The sequence below is a fragment of the Oncorhynchus mykiss genome, chromosome 1 (genome assembly GCF_013265735.2).
Source record: "Oncorhynchus mykiss isolate Arlee chromosome 1, USDA_OmykA_1.1, whole genome shotgun sequence".
Taxonomy (NCBI): domain Eukaryota; kingdom Metazoa; phylum Chordata; class Actinopteri; order Salmoniformes; family Salmonidae; genus Oncorhynchus; species Oncorhynchus mykiss.
Window position 1 is genome coordinate 84,113,213 of NC_048565.1, and position 19,145 is coordinate 84,132,357.

Consider the following 19,145-nt stretch of genomic DNA (forward strand, 5'->3'; position numbering starts at 1 on the left):
TTTATTGCTTCTTTAATCAGAACTACAGTTTTCAGCTGTGTTATCATAATTGCAAAAGGGTTTTCTAATGATCAATTATCTTTTTAAATGTATAAACTTGGATTAGCTAACAGAACGTGCCATTGGAACACAGGAGTGATGGTTGCTGATAATGGGCCTCTGTATGCCTATGTAGATATTCCATAAAAAAATCAGACGTTTCCAGTTACAATAGTCATTTACAACATTAACAATGTCTACACTGTGTATTTCTGATCGATTTGATGTTATTTTAATGGACAAAAAACATGCTTAAAAAAAAAAAAAAAAGGAAATTTCTAAGTGACCCCAAACATTTGAACGGTTTCCCCTCATGTCTTTGTCAGAGATTGTTTTATGTCAGTGTTGTTTATGTTTGTACAGGTGCGCGACGGGTCCTCGTACCCATGTTTATTATGTATGTACATTTAGTGTTTGGAGCATGTTTTGTGGACATATATTAAAAGGACTCCATTACACTCGTTTTACACTCCTGCGCCTGACTTCCCTGCCACCGATACACACGACTGACACATTAACTTTTTCCAGATTTTGTTGTGCTACAAAGTGGGATAAAAATGTATTGAATTGTCTTTTTTTTTTGTCAACGATCTACACAAACTCCTCTATTTTATAAATTAAACACTAATATATCTTCATTAGATAAACCCCATGAGTCAATACATGTTAGATTCACCTTTGGCAGCGATTACAGCTGTGAGTCTTTCTGGGTAAGTCTTTAAGAGCTTTCCACACCTGGATTGTGCAACATTTTCCTATTATTTTCAAAATTCTTCAAGCTCTGTCAAATTGGCTGTTTATCATTGCTAGACAACCATTTTCGGGTCTTGCTATAGATTTTCAAACAGATTTAAGTCAAAACTGTAACTCGGCCACTGACTTCTTGGTCAGAAACTAAAACCGTAAACGCCCGTGCTCAGGTCTATTCAACGCTGGTCTGACAAATCGGATTCCACACTTCAAGATTGCTTCGATCACGTGGACTGGGATATGTTCCGGATAGCCTCAGACAACAACATTGATGTATATGCTGATTCAGTGTGCGAGTTTATTACCAAGTGTATCGGTGATGTTGTACCCACGGTGACTAAAACCTTCCCCAACCAGAAACTGTGGATTGATGGCAGCATTCGTGCAAAACTGAAAGTGCAAACCACTGCTTTTAATCATGGCAAGGCGACCGAAAACATGACCGACTACAGTGTAGCTATTCCCTCCGTGAGGGAATCAAACAAGCTAAGCATCAGTACAGATACAAAGTAAAGTCTCAATTCAACGGCTCAGACACGAGACGTATGTGGCAGAGTATACAGACAATCACGGATTACAAAAGGAAAACCAGACCCGTCGCGGACACCGACGTCTTGCTCCCAGACAAATTAAACAACTTATTTGCTTTGCTTTGAGAACAATACAGTGCCACTGACACGGCCCACTACCAAAACCTGCAGGCTCTCACCGCGGCCAACGCGAGTAAAACATTTAAACGTGTTAACCCTCGCAAGGCTGCCTGCCCAGACGGCGTCCTCAGATCATGCGCAGACCAGCTGGCTGGTGTGTTTACCGAGATATTCAATCAATCCCTATCCCAGTCTGCTGTTCCCACATGCTTCAAGAGGGCCACCATTGTTCCCTTTCCCAAGAAAGCTAAGGTAACTGAACTAAATGACTATCGCCCCGTAGCACTCACTTCCGTCATCATGAAGTGCTTTGAGAGACTAGTCAAAGATCATATCAACTCCACCCTACCTGACACCCTAGACCCACTCCAATTTGCATACCTCCCCAATAGGTCCACAGACCATGCAATCGCTATCACACTGCCCTAACCCATCTGGACAAGAGGAATATCTATGTAAGAATTCTGTTCATCAATTAAAGCTCAGCATTTAATACCATAGTACCCTTCAAACTCGTCATTAAGCTCGAGACCCCGCCCTGGTCTGGACTTTCTGACGGGCTGCCCCCAGGTGGTGAGGGTAGGAAACATCTCCACCCCGCTGATCCTCAACATTGGGGCCCCACAAGGGTGCGTTCTCAGCCCTGTTCACCCACGACTGCATGGCCATGCACGCCTCCAATTCAATCATCAAGTTTGCAGACGACACTACAGTGGTAGGCTTGATTACCAACAACGACGAGACAGCCTACAGGGAGGAGGTGAGGGCCCTCGGAGTGTGGTGTCAGGAAAATAACCTCACACTCAATGTCAACAAAACAAAGGAGATGATCGTGGACTTCAGGCAACAGCAGAGGGAGCAGCCCCCTATCCACATCGACGGGACAGTAGTGGAGAAGCTGGAAAGTTTTAAGTTCCTCGACATACACATCACGGACAAACTGAAATGGTCCACCCACACAGACAGCGTGATGAAGAAGGCGCAGCAGCGCCTCTTCAACCTCAGGAGCCTGAAGAAATGCGGCTTATCACCGAAAACACTCACAAACTTTTACAGATGCACAATCGAGAGCATCCTGTTGGGGTGAATCACGCCTAGTACGGCAACTGCTCCACCCACAACCGTAAGGCTATCCAGAGGGTAGTGAGGTCTGCACAACGCATCACCGGGAGCGAACTACCTGCCCTCCAGGACACCTACACCACCCGATGTCACAGGAAGGCCAAAAAGATCATCAAGGACAACATCCACCCGAGCCACTGCCTGTTCACCCCGCTATCATCCAGAAGGTGAGGTCAGTACAGGTGCATCAAAGCAGGGACCGAGAGACTGAAAAACAGCTTCTATCTCAAGGCCATCAGACTGTTAAACAGCCACCACTAACATTGAGTGGCTGCTGCCAACACACTGACTCAACTCCAGCCACTTTAATAATAAAAAAATGGGACTAGTCACTTTAATCAATGCCACTTTATTTCATGTTTACTTACCCTACATTACTCATCTCATATGTATATACTCTATTCTATACCATCTGCTCTTTGCTCTTCTTGCATATGCGACACGACCATCGCTCATCCATATATTTATATGTACATATTCTTATTCATTCCTTTACACTTGTGTGTATAAGGTAGTTGTTGTGAAATTGTTAGATTACTTAGATATTACTGCATTGTCGGAACTAGAAGCACAAGCATTTCGCTACACTCGCATTAACATGTGCTAACCATGTGTATTTGACCAATACAATTGGATTTGATTTGACGTTATTTGAAGCAACTCCAGTGTTGTTTTTTAGGTTATTGTTCTGCTAAAATGTGAATTAATCTCCCAATGTTTGGTGGGAAGCAGACTGAACCAGGTTTTCCTCTAGGATTTTGCCTGTGCTTAGCTCCATTCCTTTTCTTTTTTATCCTGAAAACCTCTGCATTCCTTAACGATTACAAGCAGACCCATAACACGATGCAGCCACCACTATGCTTTAAAATATGGAGAGTGGTACTCAGTAATGTGTTGTATTGGATTTGCCCCAAACATAACACACGTTTAAAGTAACGCGCCGGCCACATCACTTCAACTAAATCCTCTGCTGTGTTCATTACAGTCCCCATATCTTATCCTCTGCTTTTTGCTTAATATGAGTGGGTCTGGAAATAGCCCCAGAGTAGTGCTGTGTGCCCAGATACAGAGCAGCAGTCTGGGTCACGGCTTGTTACGGCAGATGGGTGACTGGATGGGTCTGAGTCCCAAATGGCATCATATTCCCTACTCAGTGCACTTTTGACCAGGGTTCATAGGGCTCTGGTCAAAAGTAGTGCACTATATAGGGAATAGGGTGCCATTTGGGATATACTGTGGGTGTATTTAGGTTACTGGGATCTGAGAATACTGAGCCATTTATGGGATTTATATGATTGTTCCTGATGATTCATGTAGTTGAATTGATCCTCTGTCCCTCTGTACTGTAGTTAAAGCCAGTGGGATAAGCTGAGACTGAGTTCAGCCAGATGTCTGTCTGTACCAACTACCAAGACTAATGTGAGAAATGTGATTCGTGTTATGCATACTGAATGAAAATATAAACGCAACATGTAAAATGTTGGTCCCATGTTTCATGAGCTGAAATAAAAGATCCCATAAGTTTTCCATACACACAAAATGCTTATTTATCTCAAGTTTTGTTTACAAATGTGTTTACGTCCCTGTTAGTGAGCATTTCTCCTTTGCCAAGATAATCCTGACAGGTGTGGCATATCAAGAAGCTGATTAATCAGCATGATCATAACAAAGGTGCACCTTGTGCTGGGGACAATAAAAGGCCACTCTAAAATGTGCAGTTTTGTCACCCAACATAACAAAACCTCACGGAAGGCTGGTTGCAACAGAAACCAGCTGGAAATTAAAGTCCACAGCCTCTGATCTGTAAGGTATCCATAGGCATAAGAAAACAGAGGCCACAAAGCTACAGATTTCAAAGTATCAGAAATGGGAAATGCATCCCTCCCTCCTGTTTTTTGATACATTAATTAATTTCTATATCTAATCCTAACCCAGAGCGGCTATTCCCTTCACCACACTAGAGTTTACTCAGAGTTCAGTTTAGTGCCTCTGGCTGTGGGTGCCTCTGGATAACGAGATATGCCCTCGGAGCTTTAGGGAGATCCCCTGAGCTGTAGTCTGTTGATCTGCACACGACCCCACTGGTCCTCCCTCTCACTAAGAAATAAACAAAAACAACAACACTTTACTGTTTTCACCCGCTTCCTCTCCATCATCTGCACTGAACTGAAAAGAAAGAATAGGTGAAAACAATATGGTGGGGATACCTGAAGTTACACGTATTTGATTTCACTCAATTGCAGTTTTCACAGATAAGGGAAAGGAGACCAAGAAAGACACTTCAGACTATTGAGATGCACCCCATGAATCACACTTTATTTATGTTAGTCTGAGGACTGAGGCAGATCTCTCAATACACCAGAGAATGTAACCATCTGTCTACAACACATCAATATTAGAGTGTTGTCTAGTAATGATTACTGGAGAGAACAGAGAATGTGACTGGATGAGGGATGACCAGTCTTTAACCGTGTAGTGAAGAATGAGTTTCATCCACTTTTATTGGCCAGCATGAGCATGGAGCCAAATTAACTATGTGTGGTATCCCAGTAGGCCTACCCCGGGGGATGGTAATAGAGGGGAGGGACCTGATGAGACGTTGGCTCCCTCTGCTGGGAATACGTGAGCTTGGCACCCCGACCCGGATAGCTCAAGGTGGAGGTAATTAGGGGAAAGTGCCAACCAGCCATGGAGGCCAAATAAAAGGAGAACGGGGAGAAACCGACACAGAGCAAAAGCAGAGAAGAAGGACCGAGTGAAACCTACGTGATGGTCTTTGTTATGTTTATTTTCTGTCCTAGTAAAGTTGTTTTTGTGGACTAAAACCTCCTTGTCTCTGTGTTGATCTCTGCATGCTCAACCCAACACCCCACAGTTTACCACATATGCTTTGAAATAACACACACATACAATTATTTTTGTCATTTTTCTCTGTAAACCTCAATCTGGCAAAGCTACATACACAAGCAAGGCATTTCTAACAAAGACCCGAAAGTTACAAATCAAATTTAAATGACTTGTTAGTCATCACGTAAGGATAGAAAAACAGTAGCAGCAGCTTATGTGATTAATCAAAGTTTGTGCAAAAAGGATCAACGCAGATAGTCTGGGTAGCTATTTGGTTAACTATTTAGCAGTATTCAGGTTCAGGTTCTTGTTGGTTCCAGACATGGTACTGCTTGCTGTGCGGTAGCAGAGAGAACAGTCTATGACTTGGGTGGCTGGAGACAATTTTTAGGGCCTTCCTCTGACACTGCCTGGTATAGAGGTCATAGATGGCAGGGAGCTCTATCCCCTTAGCGCCTTGCGGTTTAATGCAAAGCCCTTCAATACCAAGCAGTTATACAGCCAGTAAAGATGTTCTCAATTGTGCAGCTGTATAACTTTTTGAGGCTCTGAGGACCCATGCCAAATCTTTTCAGCCTCCTGAGGGGGAAGAGGTGTTGTGCCCTTTTCACAACTGTAGATATGTGTGGACCATGACAGTTCTTTAGTGATGTGGACACCGAGGAACTTGAATCTCTCGACCTGCTCTACAAGAGCCCTGTTGATGTGGAAGGTGGCGAGCTCGGCCCTCCATTTCTTGTAGTCCACAACCAGCTCCTTTATCTTGTTGACATTGAGGAAGAGGTTATTGCCCTGGCACCGCACTGCCAGGTCTCTGACCTCCTCCCTGTTGGCCGTCTCATTGGCATCGGTGATCAGGCATACCACCGTTGTGTCATCAGCAAACGTAATGATGATATTGGAGTTGTGCACTACCACACAGTCATGGGTGAACAGGGAGTACAAGATGGGACTAAGCCTGCACCCGATGGGCCCCTGTGTTGATGGTCAGTGTGGCGGATGTGTTGTTGCCTACCCTTGGTCCAGGATCCAGTTGCAGAGGGAGGTGTTCAGTCCCAGGGTCCTTAGCTTAGAGATGAGCTTGGAGGGCACTATGGTGTTGAACTCTGAGCTTTTCAATGAACAGCATTCTGACATAGGTGGTCCTCTTGTCCAGGTGGGAGAAGGCAGTGTGGCCTGCAGTAGAGATTGCTGTCATGCAGAGCAGTGGAATGACTCTTCGGCTGTGAAAAGCTGCCTTGTCTCATTAAGGCTCTCTACTCCCTCTGAAAGCTGTTGACCCTCACCTGCACATCTTTGGAGTTCCATTCATGAAGTGTTTAGTGTCTTTGGCTATCCCGGATTAAGTGATATGACATGCTATTCTATAAAATCCTTTCTCTGTAATTAATATTAAGTGATTGAGCTAATCATGTAAATGTAATTAACTAGAAAGTCGGGTCACCACGAAATAATATTTATAGAGCAGTTATCTTCCGAATGAACTAGTAATATTTTCCATCAACAGCAGTCAATATTGATCGTCACCTTATTTCAGTCTCATCTGAAAGTTGTAAATTCTTGGTTATCTTCATGAACTCTGGCTAACAAGTTGAATCAGCAATACAAAAATTGGGTTTAATTATTTATTTACTAAATACCTAACTGATCACACAGAATTACATATACACAGAATTAATCATACCTTGATTACAAATGATGTCATAAAGGAAAACGTCCCTAGCGGACGGAATAGATATGACAGCTGGTTACACAAAGAAAAGGGGGGTTGGGTTTTGAATGAAAGAGCAGGAAGACTGAAGAACAAAGGGAGAAGCAATGTCTCTATTGGGCCGTAGGCAGCTACTCTATTGTAAATACAGAATCTTATCCATTCTAAATTACCGCCCATTTGGAAAAGGAAAATGCAATAAATATTTACTCTGAGCTGCGCTTCGGTAGGTTGGTGGTAGATGGAAGGCTGTGTTGCCCAACAGAGTCCTTCGTCCTTTGAAGAATGTCTCTGCTGGTAAATTGGATGCATTGTAGTAACTTCTTTGTGTGGCAGACGGGATACTCTGTCTGTTCTTTCCTAGCCCGCGTTCACTTCTGTAGTGAATAAGAGTTCAAAGTTCATACCATTTGCAACCAAAGCTCACGCTGAGGTTGGCTTCTTTCTGTAGTTATTATCTGAACCATTCTGACATGTCTCAGATGACAACCGAACTGACATCATATTCATTAAGTACCACCGCATATGTTCAATTGTTCGGATTCCCAGAATGTGGTTCATTTCCCCCCACCTTCTGATGTTCCCAGAATCTCTATGTTAATGAAAGGATTTTCAAATGTCACATCAGTAGGGTAGAGAGAGGAAAAAGGGGGAGAGGTATTTATGACTGTCATAAACCTACCCCCAGGCCAACGTCATGACAAGTGCTTTGCAGTTGAACCTGCAGGAGAGCTCAGAATCAGGGAAATTTTTCACAAACATGCGAACCACTTGTTGAATTATATTTTCCATCCTCCCACCCTGTCTACGTAAACCCTTATCGGCTTGATCTGCTGCTTTGTTGAGCCTGATCCAGTAGTTGATTAGGTTCTTCTTTAGCTTGGGTCTGGGACTGTAGAAGTCTTCAAGAGGCAGACAGGATGACATGTCACTGAAGTACTGCAGGAGAATGTGATAGTATGACATCCACTCACTCGCCAATCTTCACGACATCCCTTGCTTTTCCCATCAACCTGTTCATGATCTCTTCCGCCTAATCAGTCACATCACATCTTTGTTTTTCCAGATAAGCTTTTGTGATGTCGACCCACTCTTGAACTGTGGATCTGTCAGAGCTGTCACCTCTGAACGCTTTGGGTTCTCTCTCGGACTTGACATGGACTGTCACTTCTGGAACTTCCGGTCTCACTGAATCAGCGGCTGCTGTGACTCTTGGCGGTGTACTGTGGTGCTCGCCACTCACATCAATGGCTCCAGCTGACATTAGTTACTATGGAGCAGTGGTGGGAAAACTACCAAATCGTCATACTTAATTAAAAGTAAAGATACCTTAATAGAAAATGACTGAAGAAGTAGTAAGTCACCCAGTAAAATACTACTTGAGTGAAAGTCTAAAAGTATTTGGTTTAAAATATACTTAAGTATCAAAAGTAAATGGAATAGCTAAAATATATGTAAGTATCAAACGTAAAAGTATAAATAATTTCAAATTCCTTATAATAAGCAAAGCAAACGACACCATTTTCTTGTTTCAAAAAATTACGGATAGCCAGGGGCACACTCCAACACTCAGACATTATTTACAAACAATGCATTTGTGTTTAGTGAGTCCACCAGACCATAGGCAGTAGGGATAACCATGTGTTCTGTTGATAAGTGTGTGAATTTCACAATTTTCCTGTCCTGCTAATGATTCAAAATGTAACGAGTACTTTAGGTTGTCAGGGAAAATGTATGGAGTAAAAAGTACAATATTTTCTTTAGGAATGTAGTGAAATAAAAGTAAAAGTTGTCAAAAATATAAATAGTAAAGTACAGATACCCCCCAAAACAACTTAAGTAGAACTTTAAAGTATGTTTACTTACAGTGGGAAGACAAAGTATGTGAACCCTTTAGAATTACCAGGATTTCTGCATAAATTGGTCAGAAAATTGTATCTGATCTTCATCTAAGTCACAACACCAGACAAACAGTCTGCTTAAACTAATAACACACAAACAATGATCATTTTTCATGTCTTTATTGAACACACTGTGTAAACGTTCACAGTGCAGGTTGGGAAAAGTATGTGAACCCTTGGATTTAATAACAAGTTGACCCTCCTTTGGCAGCAATAACCTCAACCAATATATAATATTTTGCCAGATGTGCTGTGGAACATCCAGGTGATCTTTTGCGAACTTCAGATGTGCAGCAATGTTTTTGTTGGACAGCAGTGGCTTCTTCCGTGCTGTCCTCCCATGAACACCATTCTTGTTTAGTATTTTACGAATTGTAGACTCGTCAACAGAGATGTTAGCATCTTACAGAGATTTCTGTAAGTCTTTAGCTGAGGAAAAAGGAAACCGCACACTGCTCTTGATAGTATCACCGATATTTAATAAGCTTACGTATCGGCCACATGGCCTTCGTCAGAGCTTTTGTGATTTTTTAAAATGTGCACCCTTATGTAGACCTGGCCCCACCCACATCCGTTCTACGCATCGAAGGGGGTTGGAGGCAAAATACAGAGACCCTTTTTCCTTCATCTTGTTCAATTGTTGCCATGCACCTGCAAATAAGATTGCTCAGATGTGCGAGTGCCTTTTGAATTTTGTATAACTATTTTTCAATCCACACTCTGGAATCTTGAAAGTATACACAAAAGTAAAAGACGTACCAAGTACACAATGGATCCACTACGAGAGTTAAACTCACTTACCACACATTGTGCGAGTACCCTTTCATTCACACAAGAAGACGCCAATAAGATTATTTTTCCTACCTCCAACATAGGCAACCCAGTTCCACGCTCGACTGTCAAACTCAAAATCCAACTCCAGAGACTCCGAGAGAAAGAAACACATTTGTTCCTGCATGGCACCACTCTTAGCGAGTTTTGGCGCAACAAGCGCATTCCAAGAGGACTGAGAATACAGAAGGAGCCTAGAATAGGGAAAAACGACAAAACTTTTGTTCAGCAATGGGGTGAAATACTCAACAAATGCTCATTAGATTTAATGCTATTAATCGTTGAACATGTGTCGAAGGAAGTGAAAGAAGTTAAAGTTAAGATTAGCGAACATGAGGCTATAATGAAGGAGGTTCTAGGCCCTAATTTTACAGCCATAGACGACACGATCAAGCAGTCCATTGGGAAACACAGAGACTCTCTACAAGCAACAAAGATCAAGAAATACCAGCGAGACACAGAGGACTACCAGCTCAACGGAGAGGCTGACGAAGGGGACGCACCGCTGATCGGAGGATACAGATACGCAGCACCGGGAGGACATGGAAACTTGGACACAGAGGCATCCACTAATCTGGAGCCCTATTAAACAACCTTATCTCAAAACCTGAATATGAATATCTTTGCTGCAAATGTGCCATACGTCCATGCTTATACATTTTACAGAAATTACACAAACCTAAAACACAACAAGGCAACTATCCAGGCAGACCAGTGGTTGCAGGAATAGGCTCAATGCTAGACCCATTGTCGAACTTTGTAGATTATTTTATTAAATCTCATGTGCAATCATTGCCATCATATGTAAAAATACTCTATAGACTTCATAAACAAGATATCACCAATAACGGGTTTAAAAGAAGACTGTATTTTGGTCACATTAGATGTCGACAGTCAATATATCAGCATTCCCCATGTGGGGGGAGGGGGGCTGGCAGCACTAGCACACTATTTGAGAGACAGAGATACTAACGAATAGCCACCAACAAACTTTATTCTAGAGCTGAATATGTTTTGACGTACAGCTATTTCAGGTTTGATGATGAATACCACCTACAAACGAATGGAACGTCGATGGGCTTCACATTCGCTCCGAGACATGCTAACCTTTATGTGGGTCTTTTTGAAGAACGTTTTGTTAATAATGAAAACAAAAATCAATTTTTGAATAAAGTCCTGAAGTGGTATCGATATATTGACAGCATGTTTTTGCATATGAGGAGGAATGGAAAAAGAGCTGTCAGACTTTATGGCATTACTCAATGATATTGACCCCAATCTCAAATTCACTATTGAATGTGACACTAAACGTGTTCATTACCTCGATATGTGGATTGAGAAATGAAATGGAACCCTGTTTACCACTCTGTATAGAACAGAAACGGACAGAAATGATATAGTACAGGGGGACAGTTTCCAACCTGAGCCATTAAAAAGAGGACTTCCAAGAAGCCAGTTTTTCAGACTGTGCAGTAAACACCACTCCACAGAGGATTATCTAGAAAAAGCAGCAGAGATGCGTGATAGGTTTCCAAGAAGAGGCTACTCTCCACAATGTGTGGATGAAGCTCTTCATTTGGCATTGGGGAAAACACGAGATGAACTGCTACAAAAAGACCCACTAGAGCTAAATAACATTCTGGAATGTTCACCAACACATACACTTTGAACTCGTAAAAAATGGTTGATGCTGTCAAGAAATGTTTTATCATCGGACCCAGCTTTTCCAGCTGAATTTAAGAATCCACCACTTATTGTATATTGGAGAGGTCGCAATTTACGAGATAAATTGGTCCATGCCAACTACCAGCCACAAAGAAAATTCGCCAGGCTCTTTTTCGCCCTCTACCGAATGGTTGCTATAAATGCAGAGGTTGCGCACAGTGCAACAATATGTTGAAGTGTGAATATTTCTGTCACCACCATATAGAACTGAAGAAGAACTGTCAGATTTTATGGCACTACTCAATGACATTGACCCTAATCTCAAATTCACTATTGAATTTGACACTCAACGTGTTCATTATCTCGATTTGTGGATTGAGAAATCAAATGGAAGCCTGTTTACAACTCTGTATAGAAAAGAAACGGACAGAAATACTCTATTACAGGGTGACAGCTTCTACCCTTAGCCATTAAAAAGAGGACTTCCAAGAATACATTTTTTTAGACTGCGCCGTATATGCCACTCCACAGAGGATTATCTAGAAAAAGCAGCGGAGATGCGCATGAGGTTTCTAAGAGGCTACTCGTCACAATGTGTGGATGAGGCTCTTAATTTGGCATTGGAAAAAACACGAGATGAACTGCTACAAAAAAGACCAGCTAAAGCCAAAGAACACTCCGTAATGTTCAAAAGAACATATACTTTGAATTCGCGAGAAGTGTGAGGTGTGGTCAAGAAACACTGGCATATTTTATCATCGGACCCAGTTTTGCCGGCTGAATTTAAATATCCACCACGTATTGTGTATAGGAGAGGTCGCAATTTACGCGATAAATTGGTTCATGCCAACTGCCAGCCACAAAAGAAAACTAGCCAAGCTCTTTTACGCCCTCTGCCAAATGGTAGCTATGCAGATGATGCGCACAGTGCAACAATATGATGAAGTGTAAATATTTCTGCCACCCACACACAGGAAAACGGAAATGGGGGAAGGTATCATGAGGGGATATGATGGAGGAAATATTACTATGATGGGTGATTCATCAATAAACACAGATGTTTATAATCTGAATAAAAATAAAACTCCTGGGAAGGAGGGGTCTAAACTGGCAACCCAGAGTAACCATACCTACAATCTAAGTCAGTCATGACAAAAAACGTAACTCTTGACAGACACTGATAGCCTTTGAGTATAGAGACAATGTCCGGTTTCAAAAGGAAACGCCTTACTGATGAGTAGGTACAATAGATATTTTGTCATTCTGAAGAACCTGTGTATGAGAGTGACAATGGTGCCCTGCCAAACATTGCAGGCAATGATCATCCCTCACCTTCCCAAGATGCTGGTGCTACTGCCAATCTTGTAGGCTGTAAGGGAGAAGAGGTCGAAGTTGAGGAGGTCGCGCCCTGCTGCTGGAGATCCTGTCACTTCAAACAATCAGAGATAGACTTCAATGACACCCTGTCTGGCATACAAAGCACCCTGCCTACCTCCTCAGAGGCAGAGTGTTTTAAACTGTTCCTTGAGGAATTGGTGGAGAGTGTGGTGCAGGAAACCAACAGGTATGCCCATAATCATATTACAGAAAACCCCAAGGCTCTTTTCAAATGTATCAACATTCATAATGTCTTTAGCCTACTGAATGTGCATAATTTGTTTGCAAGTATTCTCATGAACTGAAAGAAAATACTGTCTCTGGCATAAAAAGAGCCTCACATGGCTTGGAAAGGGAGGCTTACATTCTGCCAATTACATCCCATCAAAGCGTCACAGATTTGGAGTCAAGTTCTCTTTACGTGGCTCTCTGACAGGATATGTACAGGACCTGATCATCTACACCGATGCCACCACAGGTATAAGGCATTTTGAGGGTCTTGGCATATCTGGGTCAGTGGTGATCACCGTACTGCAGCCTTAATTATTAAAATATATATATATATATTTAACTAGGCAAGTCAGTTAAGAACACATGTTTATTTACAATGACAGCCTATGAACGGCCTTGTTCGGGAGAAGAACGACAGATGTTTACCTTGTCAGCTTGGGGATTCTATCTTGCAACCTTTCGGGCCCTAGTCACTATAGTATCTGGTCAATATAACGGATCATCTGTGAAATAGTCAAAACCGAATTGCACGACGGGAGAATAACGTCACGTTCGTCTGTAGCTGTACCCCAACTAGCCACAACCACCTGACGAGGTTGCTACTTAAAAATTCCACTCCGGCGCATGCTGCTGTTAGCTAGCAGGCGGTTTTAAGAAATAACGCTGAACAGATCTGTGAAGTCATCTTTTTGTGTCTCGATTTTCTTTAAACACAATGCAGGCCAAGGGATTTGCTGTAGTCCGCCACCAGTAAAGGTAACCTTACGTTATTTTAGGTAGGTAGCCTAGTAGCAAACTTAACGCTAGCTAGCTATGTTATGGACAACTAGCTAGCTTGCTAACGATTGGTTAGCAGTTGCTAACCGCATTAACCTAGTTAGCAAAACACAATAAAAAGTTACATCTAAATAGCTAACGTTAGATACATCGCCAAATACGATTTAGGCGTTTGTTGTCATTTAGCTAGCTATCTAGCTAGCTCGTTAGCTAGCTATGAAGTTGGCTGGCTAGCTTGGTCAGATCAGTTGAATGGTAATTTGTATAGCCCATGTATGTATTGGAAAGACACGGGTAGTCGCAAATTGGTGAATTATATTTTTTTTAGCAGCGAGTCTGATTCCCGGGTGGGTTTGAAATAGAACTTACAGTATTTATCAATATTAAATAAATGACTAATTGCTGCTGGTGACTGGTTGTACCGTAAAGTGACGTTGGCTTTCCTTTTTTAAATAAGTTGTTCTGTCAGATATCTAACAATCGACTTTTTTCAGTTTAGAGATTGTCATCAGGGCTTTTTGATGAGTTTGTTTTTGTAGTTTATTGGTGCAAAATGGATGTTAAGATAGAGGACGATGAAGCAGAGAGATCCCAAGTAACCATTTGGTCTGATTCAATTAATGCCTGTATAGATTACCCACATTCTCCAGTGTCAGGAAACACAGAAACAAGTTATCTGGAAACCAAAACCGATTCAACATATGAACATGACTATACAGTGATCCAAACTACCAACAATTTATCAGACAGTTATTTTCTTTCTGAGATTGATGTAAAGCTAGAGGAGAATGACATGGGAATATCCCCAACTGTCCCATGGTCTTCGTGTTCCTATGTGGGTTTACCAAAAGAGCATTCACATGTACCTTCCATCAGTTCCCAAACAACAAGTCAAGGGCAGATTTTACGTCTTTTCCCTGAAAAGACAGGCCCAAGTGATGGGGAGAATAATGCTGTCAAAGTGGTTTATTTCTGTAATGCCCAAGATCCCGTTAGCACATCTGAAGGGCATTTTCTCAAAGAGGAGTCATGGCATGGATCACCGTCCAGTGATATTCCCATAGCAAATGCATTCACCCTCTGTGGTTCATTTGAAGCTCAAATCAACCCATCTTCACAGGTGTTTAGCGTAAACCAAACCCAGACCAATAATGAATTGCCATTGCCTGCTGACAATGTTCATCTAGCAAGATATAGTTCTGACACTCCTTCTGTGCTAACCTCGCCTGCTACAGAAAGCGGCTGCAATTTAGCTGTATCTACTAGATTGAGGCCTATTCTTTCCGATTGTGAGCCATTCAACTTTCCTTCAGATGAAGACGAAGACTACAATGGCGATGAAAGACGAAGACTGCAATGCCAAAAAACGATAGAGGATGAGTATATACGGCAGTGTCGTGACCATTACTCAAGAAAAACCCCAAGACAGTTTGGAAGGTTTTGGAAAGCTCCATACCCGAAGTGCAAAGAACTGGGTGTAGATTTCAGTGTTGGATCTGGAGCGAAACAGAAACTTGATCGTCATTTACTGACAAATGGTGTAATGGTTGAGGTGTCTCAATATGCTAAAGAGATTAATAGAGCTCACCAGCATGTTATCTATGATATTCTAGAATACAACTTTGATCTTGGTGTTGGTAATGTACGATATGAATTTTCCGCCCGGACTTTGTTCAAACTAAAAGAAATGAAAAAGAATCACAGGAGGACACAACCTGAGTGGTTAGCAGAAGTGTTTGAACTTCCTGATCCAAAGACACTCAAAGCAAGCAAGTCCTCTCTTAAACGGGCAAGATCCAATTTGCATAGCAGCATCTCAGAAAATCGAACACCCTTTGACGTCTGTATAAAGGAGGAGTCTGTTGTGGACTTGATATCTCCTCCGCATGTGAAGACTGAAAGCCTCTTTACTGAGACAGTTTTAACACGGTGTGCGGATGAGACTGCACTCCTTGGCCCTGAAAAGGGACCTAATGAAATATGCACAAAGGATGGGGCTGATCTGGATGTGATCTATCCTCAACATGTCCAGACAGAAACCATCTTCACTCAGACAGACATAACAATGAAGCAATCCTTAATGATGCCCACGCTAGAAGAAGCATTGGAGTACCTCTACCCTCTCTGTAAGGAAAAAGGACTTGACCTGGATGTGAAGTCTAAATGTGTGAAAATTGATAAACTTGACTTGCATCTATTGACCAGAGATGTCATGTTAGAATTGGCTGATTTTGCCTCAGATGTGTGTGGAACTTACAGGCAGGTTGTCTGTGATGTTCTAGAACAAAATTTTGATCTGGATTTACGAAGTGGGAAAACTCAGCTCGCTCAAGATATTATGTATACGCTACACACTTTGTTGAGTATGACAGATATACAAAAGCGAAGGAGATGTGGATATGACAAGGATACTTTCATGAAAAAACGACCCAAACATAAGAATCCCGAGATTTTCCGTAGACTGAATTTCACTACAGCATCACTTGTGCCGAAATACCGAAGACTGAAAGAAATAACAAAAAGGAGGAGGTTGGATTTAATGAGAAAAAAAAGAGAAATGGACATGTTAATAGCCAGGGTGTCGAAGGGAGGCAATTTGCTAGAAGTCAGACAAGTAGAACCTCATTGGGTCAAGCTAGAGAGCATCTCTGATAAGATTGACCTTGCTCTTTGTGCTGATGAAACAAAGCAAAATGTTACCAACTTAGAACATTCAAATGTGACGTTTAACACTAAAGAACTGGTGAAAGACTGCTACCCACTCTGTCATGAAATAGGTCTGGGCCTTGATGTTGCATCCAAACCTGCATTCACTCACTGTGGTTCATTTGAAGCTCAAATCAACCCATCTTCACAGGTGTTTAGCGTAAACCAAACCCAGACTAATAATGAATTGCCATTGCCTGCTGACAATGTTTATCTAGCAAGATATAGTACTGACACTCCTTCTGTGCTAACCTCACTTGCTACAGAAAGCAGATGTAATTTAGCTGTATCTACTAGACCGAGGCCTATTCTTTCCGATTATTGTGAGCCATTCAACTTTCCTTCTGATGAAGACGAAGACTACAATGGCGATGAAAGACGAAGACTGCAATGCCAAAAAACGATAGATGAGTATATACGGCAGTGTCGTGACCATTACTCAAGAAAAACCCCAAGACAGTTTGGAAGGTTTTGGAAAGCTCCATACCCGAAGTGCAAAGAACTGGGTGTAGATTTCAATGTTGGATCTGGAGCGAAACAGAAACTTGATCGTCATTTACTGACAAATGGTGTAATGGTTGAGGTGTCTCAATATGCTAAAGAGATTAATAGAGCTCACCAGCATGTTATCTCTGATATTCTAGAATACAACTTTGATCTTGGTATTGGTGATGAAGTACGATATGATTTTTCCGCCCGGACTTTGTTAAAACTAAAAGACATGAAAAAGAATCACAGGAGGACACAACCTGAGTGGTTAGCAGAAGTGTTTGAACTTCCTGATCCAAAGACAATCAAAGCAAGAGACTCCTCTCTTAAATGGGCAAGGTCCAATTTGCATAGCAACGTCTCAGAAAATCGAAAACCCTTTGACGTCTGTATAAAGGAGGAGTCTGTTGTGGACTTGATATCTCCTCCGCATGTGAAGACTGAAAGCCTCTTTACTGAGACAGTTTTAACACGGTATGCGGATGAGACTGCACTCCTTGGCCCTGAAAAGGGACCTAATGAAATATGCACAAAGGATGAGGCTGATCTGGATGTGATCTATCCTCAACATGTCCAGACAGAAACCACAATAGAAGAAGCATTGGAGTACCTCTACCCTCTCTGTAAAGAAAAAGGACTTGACCTGGATGTGAAATCTAAATTTGTGAAAAAGGATAAACTTGACTTGCATCTATTGACCAGAGATGTCATGTTAGAATTGGCTGATTTTGCCTCAGATGTGTGTGGAACTTACAGGCAGGTTGTCTGTGATGTTCTAGAACAAAATTTTTATCTGGATTTACAAAGTGGGAGAACTGAGCTGGCTCATGAGATTATGGATGTGTTAGGATCAGTTTTGAGGAGAAGGACACAGTTACAAGGTCAAAGGAGATGTGAATTTTACAAGGATACTTTCATGAAAAAACGTCGCAAACAAAGGAATTCTGCAGAGATTTCCAATAACCAGAAGGCCACTACAGCAACACTTGAGCCGAAATACCAAAGGCTGAAAGAAGTAACAAAAAGGAGGAGGTTGGCTTTAATGAAGAAAAAAAAAGAAATGGACCTGTTAATAGCCAGGGCGTCGAAGGGAGGCAATTTGCTGGAAGTCAAGCTAGAGCGCATCTCTGATTAAGATTGACCTTGCTCTTTGTGCTGATGAAACGAAGCAAAATGTTACCAACTTAGACCAATCATATGTGACGTTTAACACTAAAGAACTGGTGAAAGACTGCTACCCACTCTGTCATGAAATAGGTCTGGGCCTTGATGTTGCATCCAAACCTGCACAAACGAAACTGGAATTGAATTTACTGACTAACAGTGTTGTTATCGAGGTTCATACATACTTGCGTAAGAATCGTTGAGGTAAGATTGGATTGGAAAAGATGGGTGTGTATTTTGTTTGCTCTCTGATATTCTAGAATACAATTTTGATCATAGTTTGCAAAACGTTATCAATTTCTATTATGGATTTCGAGTAAAGTGACGGTTCGGAAACACAAACCTGAGCTCTTGGGAAAGGGTGAAATGTCGAAAGAAGTGTTCATAATACCAAGTGTGATTTCAAAGCAGTGCAACAAAAAACAAACCCAGTGCTTTCAGATCATTTTCCTAAAAGAATGTCAAAGAAATCTCAGGGGGAAATAAAATGGAACAAGATGCAAGACTGGTATATCCCAATCATGGCCAACACTATCGCCACGAAGAGCATTTAATCAAAGATTGTTCATGGAATGGCTCAACGCCCATTGATATTCTGACAGGAAATGTATTCAGCCTCCCAGAATTGTCACTACGCATTGCAGAAAAGGGTTATTTTGAAAGTCAAGTCAACCCAACTTCAGATATTTAGCTAAACACCAACTGAACGACAACATCAGGCCAACAATCTCCCATAACATGGTACTGCCATACCTTTTGTGCTATCCTCATCTGCTACAGCAATCGGCTGTAATGTAGAACTACCTACTAGTCCTCCTCTTCCAGCCAATTGTAAATCATTTGAACTTTCCCTCTGAAGTCTACAATGTCAAAAATTCAGAGGAT

General features: G+C 41.8%; 1 long non-coding RNA gene across 1 annotated transcript; it reads right to left on the minus strand.

The window, feature by feature from the left end:
* Positions 1-9,478: 9,478 nt before the first annotated feature.
* LOC110531009 lies at positions 9,479-13,620 on the minus strand. The gene is made up of 4 exons (XR_005053182.1): positions 13,551-13,620; positions 12,849-12,945; positions 9,885-10,045; positions 9,479-9,671 (listed from the first exon to the last, which is right to left on the minus strand). It is a non-coding gene; the product is annotated as an uncharacterized LOC110531009 (long non-coding RNA).
* Positions 13,621-19,145: the final 5,525 nt, after the last annotated feature.